The sequence below is a fragment of the Podarcis pityusensis genome, assembly GCF_964106645.2.
Source record: "Podarcis pityusensis genome assembly, chromosome: Z".
Taxonomy (NCBI): Eukaryota; Metazoa; Chordata; class Lepidosauria; order Squamata; family Lacertidae; genus Podarcis; species Podarcis pityusensis.
In genome coordinates this window covers 22,348,054-22,363,614 of record NC_138044.1, presented here as the reverse complement: position 1 = coordinate 22,363,614, position 15,561 = coordinate 22,348,054, and the positions used below count along the sequence as shown (strand labels likewise).

Genomic DNA, 15,561 nt, shown 5'->3' with positions numbered 1-15,561 from the left:
AAAATTGATTTGTGGATCTGGGCAAGGTATGTGGCAGGTAGGTGGATGGGTGCTGTTACAGCAATGTTTCAATAAAAAGTAGAGTTAACAAGTAAAGCCTTGCAATTAAATTGCTGGTGCACGGAGTGCTTCTGCATGTATTCCCCCTGTTAATTTGGGTGGTTTGGGGGGGTGGCATATTTGGGTCCAGTCCCTGTTCTATTTGATTTCTTCATTGGTTTTCAGCTGTGCCCCTGGAGATAGTTAAAAATCGCTTCTCAGTGTGAACTAGGAAGTGGCAGCCCATGCTGTTTGTGCGCAAGCTCTGCATCAAAACTGCAAAGCAAAACCAAATCCATCCAGTGCACCTTTTTACTGTACAATATGCTTCATTGTAACAGTTTGGAAAAGGTAAAACAACAAATGGCACTAGGGGGTTGTTGTGCCATCTCCTGAGCCACCCTGAACAAGTAAGAGCCAGGCTGGCTCACTCTGACCACAGTGCCACTGGTTGTGGGGTACTCTCCTGTTTGGTGGGGAGAAGACTGATTGCTGTAGACTGCAGCTGCAACCATGTCTACAAAAGTTGAATTATTCCAACACCACTGCAGTTACTGTTACATAAAGCAGCAAAAACGTAGGCTTATCTTTCATGGCTGAAATCATTCTTTGATGGGGAATTTTGTGACCTACACAAGAAGCAGCTGGGGCAGGGGCAGGTCTTAATTGCACTTCTTTTCGGCTGAAGCTGCAGAAACCAGAAGCGGGTAATGCCATCTGCTGGTTGCAATGCTTTTCTTCTAGAAGAAGAAGAAAAAGAAGCTGGTACTCACCATGAAGTTGGCACAGTACATGCCACACTTTAAACCAGTGCTTTTCTTTTAGGGGGGAAAAAAGGTCTTATCGAGTAATATGGGAAGTCACAGAAAAATATGAATGGTAACGCATGATGTTCTTAAGATGTATTATGTGAAAACCTAATAAAAATTTGATTTTTTTAAAAAAATAGAAAAAAGGTCCTGATACTGCGTACCCATGGTAAACCTGATACAGGGTACCCTGATACTGAGTACCCCCAGGAAAAAAGCACTGGCTGGTTGATATGCACCCAGACTTACAGCTGTCACCTGCTGGAGAGGTTTTTGTATCTCCATGGAACATCTCCTTGGCCACATCCTGGAACTACATATTTTATTTCATAAAATTTATACACTGATTATAAAAACAACAACAACCAACAACAACCCCCAAAGCAGTTTACATAAAAAGCTAAAATAAAATTATCTGTAGGAGGAACTAATAACAATTTAAGGCTTACAAAAAGTTTGTTTAAACAAACAATAGACTAACAGAAGATTAAATCTCGCATCAACGTTGTGAACAACTTTTTAATTTGAGGATTCCGTATTTCACTGGCACAGCTAAATCGTGAGAGGAGGTGAACTGTTTCAACTTTAGGGGTTTGCCGTATGTTATCAGTCAGTAGGTGCTACTGCAATTGCTTGTTGACTTGACTTGATTTATGGGCGGGGTGTGGGGTGTGGAACTGCCTGCAACTGGAAATAAGTTTTCTGTTTGTTAGGTTCATTGGCAAAGGAAGTGTAGGTGTAAACAATGCATGAAAAAACTTGTGTCAGGTTTTATGGCTTAATTTCTAAATAAGAGATATGGAGTCAATCTTGTCTGAAAATTGTGCTTGGACCCACTTACATGGAAGCTCTTTCCCAGTTCACAGATGTGCAGAGATTAATTAATTTTTCTCTCTCTTTTCAGGGAGAGGAGAAGAAAACGACCCTCTGCACAACAGTAACAGGACACATTACTATGTAAGTGCTGTACAAGCCCTTTTGTGATGAAAACAGGTTAAAAATTGCAGCAATGTTAGGTTTAGACTTTGCCTCATCTTACCATTGGTGAAGGGTCCTATTTTTGAATGTTCCTCACCAGACATTAAACTCCCCCACATTTAGTAAAGCAGCACACCAAGAACAGAATATACACTAAGACTCTCTCTTCTGTGTGCTAGTTTGCTACAAGCAATGTGTTTAGGGGTTACAGATGGGGTGCAGAATTAAAAAAAATTAAAAAGCACATAGTAGAAAATTATGCCATTTCATTCTGCACAATAATTTTACTTATTTAAAAAGCTTATACCTTGGCCTGTCCTAAAAACAGTCTTAACACCAGCTCTTATTCTGGTGCCAAGATTGATCCGGAATCTAATCTACTGCATTTAATCACTTACTTTCTGCTGCCTGGTCTAGTTTTTATTTTATTTTCCTGCTGCAGACATTATTCCCCAAATAATTAACAGAGACAATATTCCCAAAGTCAATACCCACTTTTTTATAATTTGCAAATGCACACAAGAAAACGAAGCTTTCTGCTTTGATTAGGGGTGCAGGTGCACATACATTAAATGTTTTGCAACAAGTAATTTGAAATGCTCAACTAGTGCGATGAAGTCAAGCACCTCGCCCAGTACTCGGCTGTTATGCCCATTGATTTGAAAATGTCTCCCTAATGCACTTATGCAGTTCATAAATGCAAGGACGCTTCTTTAACCCCTGTAGCTATTGATCAGGTTCCTTAAGCTTGCAGTCTGATCATGCGTGTGAATAAACCTTATGGTGAACAGCAAGAAAGAGTAAAAATTAGAAGCAAAACAAATAATAAAAAGATAACCAAGCAATAAGCTTTTTGTAAATCATGGTTATTTTTTTAAAAGGCCATATTCCTTATTTTTAATTCATCAAACTTTTTGAGAGTTCTGAATATCTGATGCTTGAAATCATTCCCTGCAGTAGGAAATTTGGGTGGCTGGTTATCCAGCCATTTAGAAACACTTTGGGCCACCCAGAAAAGGGGAGTTGTTTCTACATATTCCGGGGGGGTTATATATGTACAGTGGGATGGAAGTGCATAAATTGCAATATCATCCCATCAAAATTGGCCTGACAAGGGCCCATGAATCCCCAGGGCTTACAGAAGGTTGAGGGAACAGAGCCAGTGGGAGGGGGTACACCTCCAACTTACTGACCAAATCTGGTCTGCAAAGCTGTTTTCCCCAAGCCATGGTCACCTGTCGGGTGTGGAACAAGTACAGGAATGGCTGGATTTGCTGGGGAACACAGCTGTGCAACCAGAAAGCAGGCTTGAAGTCTCTTCCTGTCAGCTGATAAGTGATATTTCAGGGCTGCTGATCAGTGACACTCTTATCAATGCATCATAGATCTCTTTGGAAGCTGTGTGAGGTGCTTTGAAGTCCTGACAATCACCACCTGGTATCATTGTAATGTTAGGGGATTGATGGGAGGATATGAAAAATGCCCCCCCAATTATTCACCTATTCTACCACCTATCCTTGCCATTTTCAATGTTATTGTACCAGGAGGTGGAGGAGGAGAAGGAAGAGAAGGAGAAGGAGAAGGAGAAGGAAGAAGAAGAAGAGGAGGAGGAGGAGGAGGAGGAGGAGGAGGAGAAGGAAGAAGAAGAAGAAAATGAAGAGGAAAGGGAGGAAGAAGAGAAAGGAAGTTGTTATGGTGGTGATACTTTAAGATGGGTATTGCCAAGCAACAAGTAAACATAACTTCAGGTCTTAGATGAATCTGAAGACACACAGGAACACAATTACGACAATCCTCTTTTCCTTTAGGATTACATTTTCCCCTTACCCAGCTTCTGCCTTGTGCAAAGAGAAATAATGCAAAAACATAACATGATGGCACTTATGGCTCCTTGTGAATGAATCCCATGGCATATAATTACTTTGAACTAGTTCTCAGGCAGTAGGTCATCATGGTATCAGGGCTAGGGTGCCAGTACAATCTGCTATGGTTTATTGTCCATAAGGGTGGGGTGCGGGAAAGACTCTCCTTGGTGCATTTTAAGCACTCAGAAATCTTTAGACCAAGGCAGCAGTAGTCTTCTAGGCTGCTGTTTGATTTTTGGAGACAAAAGAATTTCCTGACCAAGATCAAAAAGAAACACAGATAGGTCTTTGAAGTGTCAGGAAATGATTGCTTCTAATCATGGTTCTGTCACCAAGCTTTTCCTTGTAATGATCCTTGACTATGATCCCTAACCTTTGGAGCCAAGCCCTCCCATCTATAAAACATGACCCAATAATTCGAAACCAGCCACAGTTAAATGTTTACAATGATTACTGCAGGAGGGAGCTCCCTCCCCCCTTTAAGGCCACTGCTTAACATTTCCTGTTCTATTTATTTAGTCTGAATCCTATCTCTCAAGTTGGAACTCAAGTTGGTGTACTTGAAGTTCCCAGGTGACATACCACCCATAATGAGGCCCACTTAACTTCAGCAAGGTGGCTGCAACATGCCCACTTGGAGGGACCATTAGAAAGTCTTGGAATCCCAGGACAGAAGTGGGGTTGCAGGTGAAAGCAGCACTGCCACAACCACATAATCAGCATTCCTCTTCTTCCAAGGCAGTGGTAGCCAATGTGTGCTCTCCATATGTTGTAGACTGCAACTTCCAACAGCCCCAGGGATGGTGAGACTGCAATCCACAACATAGAGAAGGCACCATAATAGTTACCCCTGCTCTAAGGAGATTAATTTGGGTATTGTAAGGTTGTCAAGGGCTACTAATCATGATGGCAGTATGCTACATCCAGGATGGACACTATGTCTATGAATACAGCAGTGGGAGAGGGCTTGTGCTGTGTTCATGCCATTCTCCTGGGCTTTCCAGAGGTGTATGGTTGGCCACTGTGGGAAACAGGAAATGCCAGGCTAGATATCATTCATTACATTTACTAAGGGCTGTGTCCCTGCTCGCTCTACTCATGAACCCCCTGGCCAGTCGCTCCATATTAACCACCTAGAGCTTTCTGCTTCCCCACAACATGCAACTTTTAAGCTTGCTTTTCACCTCCCCAACCCCATTTTGGAAGTCACTTCCCTTTTCTGCTCTGCAGTCCTACTTTGCACCCATTTTTACCTTCATCCCCATGTCCATGCCTCCTCCTTTTGTGCAACCCACCCCTGTGCACAGACCACCCTCCTGGTGACCTCCTTCGTGTTCCTCCTGCTATGAGCTGCAACTACTAAGCAAACTTTTCACTTCTGCCGAAGTATGTAGCCACCACCCCTTCCTATCCTGCAGTCCCTCCTTTCAATCCCATGCTTCCTACTCCCTCCTTTTTTTTAATTAAAATTTTTCTTGTTTTACAGAAGTATGTGTAATGTCTCTCGTATTTTTTCCATGTAACATTTTTACAAATCAGTTTCATTTGTTGAGACATTGGGGGGGGGGAGATGGGGGGGTCGGGTGGTGATGTTTCTATTTTGCTTAATGTATGTAGGGTTTGGTGTCAGCGTTGCTCGTGCTGTTCACTTTTGTTCCTTTGGTGGTGAGAGAGGTTGGGGTTGGCCTAGGGTGTGGTTGTTTGTTTGTGATTGGCTGTGGTGATCTTTGTTTTTGTGTGTGAGTGGGGTGGGTGGGTGTTTTGGATCAGGTTAGCCATATTGATTTGTATGCTGCTGGTGGATTATTGTCATTGCCATTGTCTACTTTTTCAAAACTCCATGCCTCCTCCTCTCTCCTATTATGCAACACCCCTTTGCACACACACCTGGGAGGATATATGTTACATTATATATGTTACTGTATCTTTGAAATGAACAGAATGTTAAGAGCTAAGCTGCCAGTTACCTTGTTCAGTTAAGAGAAGGTTGAGTTCAGCTGATGTGTGTTGTGCATATATGGGTGTTTGCTTTCAAATAAAATACATGTGCTAACTTACTGCATTGGATCTGGTACTTCATGTTGAAGACAACCCTTGATTCCAGGAGTAAAACACACTATGTGAAGGATCTCTCCCACAATTTTAAACCCCCCTCTCAGCGTCCCTCCCTTAGGCCATAGCCACTGATGTTGTGCAACCTGCCTTGTCTTTTGTTACTTGCACCCCACTCCACCCCAAATTTGTGCAGATACAGGACTATGATGAGCCACAGCAAATCCTCTGATGGGGATTATGTAACGACACAATTATTTTATATTCTTGACTAAAATGAGACCACTCTTGCTTTACTCTGTATCAAATGCCTGCTTAGGGGAGAAGATCTTACATCACTTATGTGGGTAATTTAATAAAGCATTAGCACATCACCTTTGCCCTGTGGCTTATAAATCTACTCAGCATCCTTTCAGGTGTCACTGGGGACCTTGCTGCCTTGGAGGCGAAAGGAATTTCACCTCCACATCATGGGTGGGAACTGACAGGCATCTCATCACAATGGGCACAGAATGATGCTTTTTGTTAACTTATTATAATTATATATTAGATGCCTTTCCAGCATTGAAGACATAGTACAATGATAAATCAAAACAAAACAAAACCCTAACTCAACAACCAAAAGATGAACAGCAACAATCAGAACCAACAAAATCAGCTGCCTGAATCAAATGCCAATGGTTGGTGGGCCCTGTAGGAATGCTTGGGAACCATTATCCTGACAAATGTTAGCTGACACTTTCCTAACAAAATGCAGTCACCTGTGTTATGTTGCAAGAACGTGGCATTACACTAGGAGACAAGGGACAGAGGATCAGGTGGGTGGGGAGGGGAGGCAGCAATAGTTATCAGAAAAGCAGAGAAGTTAAGAGGAGGAGAAAATAAGACCCCTGCGCTTTGCATAAGAACATAGGAAGCCTTGCTGGTTCAGGAAGCAGGTCCATCTAGTCCAGTGGCCTCTGGCTAAGAACAGACAACCAGCTGTTTCTCAGAAGTTTACAAGCAGGGCTTGGTGGCAACAGCTCTCATCAACCACTAGGACTGATAAATATATTACTAGTTATTAATTTATATTTTGCCTTCTATATTTGACTTCCCTCCCATTGCTTTGTTTACCATGATGCCTGATGAAGGAGTCCGGACAACAAGAAATCATGCAAATAATCAATGTGGCATTTAGGTAGGCCAAATGAAGAGGTTGCCTTTAATAACCTTTAATTATTATTATTTATTTATTTTTAATTGTGGGCTGACTTTGCCTTTCATTTGTCACACATTTCTCAGGGTTTAGTCATAGATCATTTATACGCCGCATTTCCCACAGAAGCATTTGTTCTCAAAGCAGCTTACAGGAAATTATTGGTCAAATAGTGCAGTAGACATAATACATTTTTTAAAAATAGTATCACTCAACACTAACAATTCAAAGTCAACAATTCATACAAATGACATTAAAAGGAAACTGGGAGCATTAAAAAAAGATTTCCTGAAAGGTCTGTTGGCAATACTCCAAAGAGACCCTGAAGTTGATGGAATGAATACCTAGCAACCCCTTTGCTACTTTTATACATAAACTCAAAGCTGAAACTACTGTGTGCAGCCTTCTTGCGAAGAAAGTAAGCAGCTGTGCCTTGAGGGCAAGCACAGTGTTTCTTCCCCTACCCACCAGAAGATGTCCCCTCAGGCCCAGGAGGCAAATGGCCCACTATCTGGCTCCCAGAACTCTCTACAAGCCACACCACTGTGTGGCTGGGATGTGCCTCTCGCTTTCCTGAATGGCTCAGTTGCTCTACCCATACGATGCGTCTGAATACTAGCTGCTGGAAATTTCAGGAGAGGACAGCGCTCTTGTGCTAGAATCCTGAACTTGAACGTGGTTCAGCAGCTAGCAGGCAGTCAATGTCAGTATTTTAACACTGATGTAATATGCAATGATGTAGTGCTGTATGGAAGTGAGAGCTGGACCATAAAGAAGGCTGATCACCAAAGAATTGATGCTTTTGAATTATGGTGCTGGAGGAGACTCTTGAGAGTCCCATGGACTGCAAGAAGATCAAACACATCCATTCTTAAGGAAATCAGCCCTGAGTGCTCACTGGAAGGAGAGAACCTGAAGCTGAGGCTCCAATACTTTGGCCACCTCATGAGAAGAGAAGACTCTCTGGAAAATACCTGATGTTGGGAAAGATGGAGGGCACAAGGAGAAGGGGATGACAGAGGACGAAATGGTTGGATAGTGTTCTCAAAGCTACGAACATGAGTTTGACCAAACTGCGGGAGGCAGTGGAAGACAGGAGTGCCTGGCGTGCTCTGGTCCATGGGGTCATGAAGAGTCAGACACAACTAAACGACTAAACAACAATAACAATATGCATAAAGCTGGGTGTCCCACTAATCACCATAGCATATATGTGCCCTGCTTACATAGAAAGCAAGGGGGACACAGGCTCAGGTAGGAAGGTGGCTTATACTGTGTCATACTAGCTCAGTTTTGCCTAAACTAACTGGCAGCAGCTCTCCAAGGTTTCAGACAGGGAACATTTCTAGTCCTACCTAGAGATGCCAGGGATTGGCCTGGGAATCTTCTACGCACAAAGCAGATGCTCTACCACTGAGCTATAGGTTCTAAGGCATGGGAAAGGCTTCCCTCACCTGCACACCCCTTTTGATATACCCTTGTTTCCAAAGGATTTCTATAATAAATGGACTGGCTCAGCCACTCATTCACAGGGCCTTCACAATGTTCCCAGTCACTGTCTGTATAATTGCTCCCCCCTTTCTCAGGGGTTCTGCAATATTAATGTCTCAAGTGGCAAGAAAACAGAGATAATAATCCTGGTTTGGCCTTCCTTCTGTTGGGCGGGGAGTGGCTTTGGGAGTGTGCATGTCTTTCTGTAATTGGGACTTCTCCCATTTATCTGTGTGAGAGAATGCAGAAACTAATGCGGGGCTTTGGTAAGATGAAAGGGGAAACTTAATTAAAACAAGTTTTGAAGTCCATCAAGATGATTTTTTTTTATCTTGTTCAGATTAGCAGCCATCTGAAATTACACTCTGAATATAAATGGGGTGCCTAACACTGGACTAGATGTTTGGCTTTGCACACGAAGCCCTTACTTTAAATGTCAAAACTCACACCAACTTCCTCTATTTTTGACGGTGTTAAAAAGTCTTAAATGATTGTGATTATTTTAATGCAATGCCTAAAAATTATGCATCCCAGATGAAAATAAACATCAATTTTAAGTGTCATGTTGATTCCTTGTAAGGTCAATTAGTTGCAGGACAAAACTTTCAACGTGAGAAATAGGTAGAGCCAGCATGGTGCAGTAGTGTAGTTCCATATACCTACCCCCATTGCCCCCTACCCTAATATATTTACATCTCTTGGCATACATCTCTAAATAAACAATTAAGTCTGAATTTCAGCCATTTAAAGGCAATGGCCACATGAAAGCCCTTAAATATGCTGGGGCACCTGCTCTCCACAGGCTGGACCCACCATTGTTGCTGCCTTGTAAGCTTGAGGGTTGGGGGGGGGGGTGACAGTGGAAAGCAATGAGAATAAATGGGAGTGTGGGAGAATGGCGGGGAGTGGGCTTCCAAGGCAGGGGAGAAGATGGAGAAAGAAGAGACATGTCTGTAGCTACACCTGAACCATCCAGTCAAGGTATTCTTAGAAGACTTTACCAGTAATAGTGTCTCTTTCTCTCCACCCCCTCCACAAGAAACCTGGAGACAGTACAGTGGATGCTCAAGTTGTGAACGTGATCCATGCCGGAAGCATGTTCACAACCCACAGTGTTCTCACCGTGCAGCGCCGCTTGTGCGCACGCGCGGGTTGTGATTCGCCGCTTCTGCGCATGTGCAACCACTGAAACCCAGAAGTAACCCGTTCTGGTACTTCCGGGTTTCGGCGCATCCGTAACCCAAAAAAAACACAACCTGAAACGTCTGTAACCTGAGGTATGACTGTAGTTTGTTAAGGGTACTGAGAGTTGCTAGCAGACCCCTCATAGTGCTACCATTCCTTGCACTCTTAACATGGGAAGCTGTTCAAGTGGTATAAAAGTGCTTTAAACATATGTTGTGCATGTGATGTGTGAGAGAGTGGCAGGGCATAGTGAGAGAGAGATAATGTGTATGTTTCGGACTGAGTGACAAAAGGTGTGTGTGTGTTCGTGTTGAAATAAAAGGTATGTGCGGGTGGTGGTGATTTCTAGGAGGAAAAGAGAGTGTGTGTTTGGTTTGTGGTTTGGAGAGGAGGAGGAGATTGGAGTGGGTGGAAGTTGGCTTGAAGGAGAAATGAGTAGACTGAAAATTAAACAGGAATTGACTTGGTAATGAATTCATGTGAAATAGATTTGGGGATGGTTTTCCTATTAACCTGAGGCAAACAAATACATTTTTGAAGATTTTATTCAGAAGTGTTTTAGAGGAATTACTTAGCATGTTTCCGTGAAATGGGTTCACTGATGGAACAGATAGGTTCCATGTGGTTTTGTGTTTTGCAGTTCACACCCACCTTGCCTTGCACTTAGGCTATTAGGCAAACTACTTGGTCTTTTATTCTCACCAATTTGCCTGATGTTTTTGTGACTTGCCTCTCCTACCACAGTGGCCATTTTGTGAACAGACACACATTCACAGCAATCATTTTGTGGCTGCGTCCACAAACACACATTCAGAATTCCAAATATGCTGCCAAATGTTGGGAAGCCCTGTGCTAGTGTGATTGAATATTGGGAATGAGAACAGACAACTGGCACAACAAAACTGACGTCGATCTTTCCTAAGAGTGAAATTACTTGTGAATACTTCAATTTGAGATGGTCATATTGCTGCACTGAAATTCCACAGTATTAAGGCTTTTGTGCCCTGTGGCCCAAGTTCAGTTCTGTATCAGCGAGCAAACGAGTTTTGCTGCCAGCTGAACCCTTAAGTCCAAGCTGACACTAACACCTGCCTGCATGTTAGATCAAGGCCCTTTCCAAGAATAAATTTTTATATGCTGCTGCTTTTATAAAACTGGGCTACTGCACAAACAATTCATTCTACTGAGTGGTAAGTTCCACACCAATGCCATTTCTTAAGACGTAGCTCTGGATCCATAAACCAGCATGTCAAACTGTTAACGGACAGCACTGACAGGAGGCACTTCCAAAAGCCTCACGTCGCAGCGCTTGCTCCAGCTTTCTGACTATGCTGGCATTTAGACCTAGTCCATTATCTGTGCCTTGCACCATGTACTATTAGTTTCATATTGAGCTTTCTTTAGGAAACAGAAGAACTGAATCAATTTCTTGGGAGGATGAACTTGCAGCTACAAGGAGGTGGTGTTGGGGGGGAGCTACAATTATACTTTTCATCCATGAAAGGCAAATCAGATGGTACTGAAATCCCAGCAGAAAACACAGATTAATTAAAGTCTGCATTTTCTAAATCTGTTATTCAACTCAATGCAGCTGTTTGGTGTGTGTGTTTCGTAATTATTCCTTTGCTGTGATTCTCATTGTATGTTCTTACTACTGATGTGCTGTTAGAAAAGGACCTTGCACTAAAGGGTCTTGTTGGTTGCTGAGAACATACATGCGAGAGGATGCACAAGAAGGCATGACAATTAAATTTGTTTTCCTGTGTCACCTCAAGCTACATGACAGCAAGGTTTACCATATTAGTGGGTGCTTGAATGCTGCAATTCCCTTTTGCAAACCCATGGCAGCAAGAATGTCTCATTAATATATTTGGAAATGGCTGTTATGCGAAGGTTTCCATATGTCTGCAATTTCCCAGACATAGCTGGAATACTGCAGTCCGAAACCGATGTTTAGATGTTGGCATTTCCTTTGCCAAAAAAAAGTTCAACAACTTTTGTGTTGTTATGCAATTGTGTCAAAATGAACCTAACCAGGGGTCAGCAAACTGTCTAGGCTTGGTAACCAATAAGCATTTCTTCTAGACAGTGAGAATAGAGTAAAAGTGCCTGACTGAGCATGCACAGAGTGCCTTCCCTTTCCTGCATCCTTCCCTCTCTAAGGCATGGACAGAAACTTGTAGGACAAAAAAAAGCATGTCTCTTTTTAGAGATTAAGCATTGTGTCTTCCTCCTTAGCAAGTATACTATTCTAATTAAATTAGCAGTGTCAATGTGCACATCACCAAATATGTTTAACTTACTGATGTTTTGTTGACCATCATGGTCATATCAACCACAGAAAAAATATATACACTAACACAATATTAAAGAACAGCACCAACCAAAATATAATTTTACATTACTCTATATTACTACTGGGAGGGATGTGGGTGGTGCTGTGGGTTAAACCACAGAGCCTAGGGCTTGCCGATCAGAAGGTCAGCGGTTCGAATCCCCGCAACAGAGTTAGCTCCCATTGTTCTGTCCCAGCTCCTGCCAACCTAGCAGTTTAAAAGCACGCAGTGCAAGTAAATAAATAGGTATCAGTCCGATGGAAAGGTAAAGGGTGTTTCCGTGTGCTGCTCTGGTTCGCCAGAAGCGGCTTAGTCATGCTGGCCACATGACCTGGAAGCTGTACGCCGACTCCCTCGGCCAGTAAAGCAAGATGAGCACCCCAACCCCAGAGTCGTCCATGAATGGACCTAATGATCAGGGGTCCCTTTACCTTTTATACTACTACTACTACTACTACTAATAATAATAATAATAATACATGTTTTTTTTCTGGAGGGAAGCATGGGTACACATACCCCTAAACATTTTGTGAATCAAGAAACTGAATCTTTTTTAAAAAAAATAGTTTCTTCTCTAGAATGGTGAACCATCAGTTTCGTTGCTACCCCCGATGGTGGCCTCATTTCCTGTCACGGTGTTTCCTGAGTTTCAGACAGAAGTGAGTGTTTAATGAGAGTACCCCTAAAACATTTTTTTAGGGGGGAAAAAGCACTGATGATGATGATGATAACAATAAAGGTTAAAAAATGAGAAAATATCTAAATATGAAAGGTGAAAGGAACCAACACATTAAAATAACACACATTGCAATTCACAATATTAACCTTACTAAAATTTCTCCTCAGTTTTTGGGCAGCTGTTGCAAATCTCACGACTGTGTCACCAAATTGTCAGAATCAAACAACAAATATGTGATTTCCCCTGGATCACCACCACTATGAGATCATAATACTTAAAGTCAGAATAAACCAATTAGAAAGCAGACTCCTACTCTCAAAAGCCCATTTCTAGTTTTTCCCTAAATCCCACCTAGCTCCATTTGGGGCTCCTTCCACCTGGGAATGGGTGAGAAATTTCATTCAGTTCACATTTCTAATTAACACTTTCCCAAACATTGTGCAAACACAGAGATGTGGCAAGATGAACTCCACACATACCTAGAATGTTAAGCCTGTCCGGATTGTATCCTGGGACTATGATGATGCTTCTTGATTACCTAAATTAGGAGAGAGGGAGAGAGAAAGATGTATGTGTTTAGAAATCTTTTGAGTTTTGTGTGGCTAAAATGCAGCCTACTGTCAAAGGTGAGAGACACACCTGTTGCTCCTCCCACTTTTCCTTCTAGATCCACTCACTTTTGCCTTTGGCCCCGCCCACCACTGGCATGTGTCCCTCTGGAAAGTTCCCCTTAAGGAAGTGTGGTGCTCAGGATGAAAAAGGTTCCCCATCTATGCCAGTGGTTCCTATACTTTCTGGGGCCACTGTCCCCTTGGTTCCATAAGCTCATCCCCAGTGGCTCCTACCCGACCATATGAAACCATATTGAGTTCCAATTGCGAAAAAGGTGTGTTATGTATGTATGTATGTATGAATGAATAAATAAATAAATGCATTATTTAGAATAGCAGTTTGCTTGACCAACTAAAACTCAGAACTGTAACAATTAATTGCACATTTATTCAAAACCCAGTTAAAACTATTAGGTTTAATTAATTCAACTAAACTTATGAACTTGATCCAGCGATGCCAGCTCTTCAAAGTCTGATAGTCAATTACGCCTTCAGCGGCTCCCTGCTGCCTCCATGCCTCTTAGCAGCCTCCCCAGGTAATCTCACCTCCTGCCTTCGGAACCACTGTTCTACATTATCAACCTTGCTCAAACAGGAATCTTCCAACTCATTGTTTAAAAGCAGCAGAATGCTGTTCATAGAAAAATATCATCATCACCAGGCATGCATTAAACACACACACACACACACTTTGAACCAAAGCTCTGTCTTCTTTCCTTCCTCTTTAAAATAAAATAAAATATACATCCATGATCAAAGTAGAAGGCGGCCTGTTCTGTTACTGAAGGAGGTGAAATTGCCACAATGTGAACATTGCCTCAGATGCACCCAGCAATTCAATGCTATCACTCTCAATGTATTTCATAGCCCTGACACAGCTGTTCTCCCCCTATGGAATGGAAGACTATACTCTAGCACACATCTCTTTCTTTCTTTCTTTCTTTCTTTCTTTCTCTCTCTCTCTCTCTCTCTCTCTCTCTCTCTCTCTTTCTAGAACAGGCAAGAAAGAAGAGCACTCGCCTCATCTCATCTTGCCATCCCCTTTTCAATCCTCTTAGTGCAAAATATAATCAGCATTATCTAATAGCAATGTTAATATTAGCAATAAAATTACTTCTCGGTGTAATATGTAACACCTGTTAATTATCCACGTACTGAGTAATTGCATAACCCATAAAGGATGCATCTCCCAAAAAATCCCCAACTTCTTCCCATTGGGACAAAGTGCCAACTGGGATGGGGGTGGAGGTCTGCACCTTGAGCCAAAAGCTATCAGCTCGGTATTGTAATGAGTTGTGGGTGTATGGGTTTGTAGGTGCCAGATCCTCTTAAATTCCTGGGTCCAATGTGAGTTATTTTATTATTTATTGAATTTATATACCGCCCTATACCCAGAGGTCTCAAGGCAGTTCAGTGTTTGGAGTGTTAAAATTGGCTGCCAGACACTGGATTTTGCAAAGTGTTAAAATACAGGTGAAACCAGCCTTGTGTTCAGGAAATCACCTGGGGAAATCAGCCAAAGACAAAGCCACAGGGAAGGTAATGGGCCATTAGGAAAGCCAGAGCAAGGAGACTTTGCCAAGGGCTCCTGGGAGGCGCCCCTCCTCCAGCTTTGAGTTTGTTAGCAATAGCTTAGAATTGCAGATGGCAGGATGAGCTTGAGGTGGGGAGGTGACAGTCTGTTAAACACAGCAAGATGGAAGCTGAGAAAGAGAGCCATGGCTGGTGTCTGTTTGAATCCAGGGCTGCAGCTATGGGAGAAGCAGGGACCTCTTGAAGTGTAATGCTATAAACCCCTTCATCTTAGGCTCAGGTTGTATATATAACCAGGTTGTAAATAAACCATAAAGACACAACAGTCTCAGCTATGCCTCATTTTCCAAAAGGAAACCCTGGGTAAAGCATGCCTGGAACCCCTGGAATCTCACACCGCTCAGAGATTGGGGTGGCATGTAACAATATGTTGGACTGAAGTCTGCAGTCTCTACGGCAATGGCTAATCCACACAGAGGCAAATGGCAAAAAGAGCACAGCACCCCATTGATGGCAGCAGGACCTAAACCCCAAACAACAGTGGTAGCCAATCTGGGCAGCAAATCTGGACTGGGAGGAACAGGCAAGAACAACAGAGGGAGAGAGGACAGTCATCCAGAGAAAGGGGAAGGAAAAGATCCAGGAGTTGCAGAATGGAGCCTTGGATCCAAAATAAGATATGTCTAGAGGGCTACACATACTACTCTACTGACCAGGAAATAAGATTCAACCTGAAGAAATCATGCAACAGGGACTATGCTCATATAAATTGCTGGTTGGGTCAT

General features: G+C 42.6%; 1 protein-coding gene across 2 annotated transcripts in view; it reads right to left on the bottom strand.

The window, feature by feature from the left end:
• Positions 1 to 15,561, bottom strand: part of NEXMIF (neurite extension and migration factor) — a 207,584-nt gene that overhangs the window by 59,560 nt on the left and 132,463 nt on the right. For both annotated transcript variants that reach the window (XM_080989719.1, XM_080989720.1), the window contains exon 3: positions 13,112 to 13,170. The gene's annotated coding sequence lies outside the window, so the exon portion shown is untranslated. The remainder of the gene's footprint in view (positions 1 to 13,111; positions 13,171 to 15,561) is intronic.